Below are 2,320 nucleotides of genomic sequence, written 5' to 3'. Positions count from 1 at the left end.
AAAGTTTATATGATTCCAAAACCATGAGAAAAAGCACCAATATAGTTACATGTTATAAAAATGATTAAGTTAAATTTTCCTCTTTTAGATTTTCTTTAGCTTCCAAGTTTTCTATGATGAGTGTGATTTTCTTTTATAACCAAGAAAAAAATAGCAATTCCATTTGAACCAAATATAGCACCGATGATTGTTGAGCCTCAATTTAGGTCTCCTTAAATTGCCTTCCTAGTATGAAGTTCTATTTTAATATTAAACAAAAGACACCTTTAGGCATGTTCTATCTCTGGGTGACATGGGTTGATGAATCAGATACTTAATGCAGGGCTCAAGAACTATGCATGTTTAAGAAGAGAATCAATTTAAAATGCAAACTAGAGAATCACTGTTTCTGTACTAAATTCAGTAGTGCTTGAAGTATAGAGTAGATTCTTCATTTGCATGTCTCTACCACCACAGTCCTTGCCAAAAGCTTCTAACAGCTACTGCATTATCACCACCACCATCACCAGCACCAGTGCCCCTACTGATCTCCTATGAGATTGTCCCCTTCAAATTTGGTCCTAAGGAAACCCTTCGCTCTGGTAGAAAACCCTTTAGGTGGATCCCTAATCTGGATTCTGAGAGCCAGATGGCAGGGGTGTGAGTTCTCCCAAAATACTTCTCTTTCCTGTACATGATTACCTAGGCCAAGAGAAGTTCTGACACTAGTAGATATGCAGCTTACTTTGGGTGTTTTGCATGAGGTTTCCTTTAAAAAGCTGTTTTGGTAGCGGTAGCATGGTGGCTAGCGTTGTCTTTGTCAGGCTCCACCATGGCGTACTGGGGTCAGGGCCAGAAAGTGCAGAAGGTGGTGGTGCAGCCCATCAACCTCATCTTCAGATACTTGCAGAATAGATCCCGGATCCAGGTGTGGCTGTATGAGCAAGTGAATATGTGGATAGAGGGCTGTACTATTGGTTTTGATGAGTACATGAACCTTGTATTAGATGATACAGAAGAAATTCATTGTAAAACAAAGGAAACAACTGGGTCGGATCATGATGAAAGGAGATAACATTACTCTGCTACAAAGTGTCTACAACTAGAAATGATCAATGAATTCAAACAGTAGGGAAGTGAGGCAATGGCAACTATGATGATATGTAAAAAGGCAATTGTTTAAGTGGTTTGCCCTGGGAGTGTTTGTAAAACATTTGTTCATATTGTTTTGACTACCCTAATGTTTTTACTGAAAGCCAATAAACGTAGAGTTGTTCTTATTAAAAATAAATAAATAAATAAATAAGCTGTTTGGTTCATAGGACATATTAGACAGATCTTGAATGTCTGTCAATAATCTCAGGAATTAAACATACATAGTAATTGTGAGAAGTTTAAAAAATTGAACAGGGACCAGAGAGATAGCTCAGTGTAATAAGTGCTTGCCTGGCAAGCATAAGGGTTTGAGTTCAATCTCCAGTTCTGCCAAAAAAAAAAAAAAAAAAATTGAACAATATATTCTTGAACTCTTAAACTGTCTTCTTTTTCAAGGGGGCATTCTTGGGCTACTCTGGTAATCTTACATGTCTTTTTCTTTCAGTTCCTTTTGTGGCTTCTTTAATATTTCTTTTATCCACAGTCAGTACTATGAGAGGGAAAGAATAATATCTTTTCAGTGAAGTGCACTAACTTGAAAGAAGAAACCAGTTTATCAGGCCAGCATGAGAAGCAGTGGGAAGGGCACTAATTTCCAAAGTAGAAAGTGTGGTGTTGTAGGTTAGATCTAAAATAGTCCCCAAAGCCTCATGTGTTTAGAAAATGACTAGATTATGAGAATGTTACAGGTGACTTTCTATTAGGAGGTAGGGTCTGCTCAGAAGAGGCATGTCACTGAGGGTCTGACCTGGATGGGTATATCTCTCTTCCCAACCTCTTCTTGGATTCCTGTCCACCAAGCCCTGAGCAGCTCTCCTGGGCCACACTCTTCTGCCATACTTGCCTGCCTTGGAGCAAACTGGAGTTCCTGAAACATGAACCAAAATAAACCTCTCCTTCCTGAAATTGTGGGTGTTGGATATTTTGTCCTAGCAATTAGGAAAGTGACTAAGACAGATGGGTTCTGGTTTTTGTTCTGTTAACTAGTCACCAGTTTTCCATGTCTGGACCTCAAGTCTTCTTCAGAGATTAACAAATGTTCTCTTGGGGGTCAGCCCAGCTCTAAAATCAGCCAATGACTTCAATGGTGAGCAAGTTCCTAAGAAAATCAATGGGGCTGGGGAAAATGGCTCAGTAAAATAAGTGTTTGCCTGACAAGTACAAGATCCTGAGTTCAATCCCCAAT

General features: G+C 39.1%; 1 pseudogene; it reads left to right on the top strand.

Annotated features, from left to right (window-relative positions):
* Positions 1-811: 811 nt before the first annotated feature.
* On the top strand, positions 812-1,085 carry LOC101575016 (annotated as a pseudogene).
* The last annotated feature ends 1,235 nt before the right edge of the window (positions 1,086-2,320 follow it).

The sequence above is a fragment of the Octodon degus genome, unplaced genomic scaffold (assembly GCF_000260255.1).
Source record: "Octodon degus isolate 3935 unplaced genomic scaffold, OctDeg1.0 scaffold00222, whole genome shotgun sequence".
NCBI lineage: Eukaryota > Metazoa > Chordata > Mammalia > Rodentia > Octodontidae > Octodon > Octodon degus.
The sequence above is the reverse complement of the archived record's forward strand: the minus strand, read 5'-3'. Positions and strand labels throughout refer to the sequence as shown.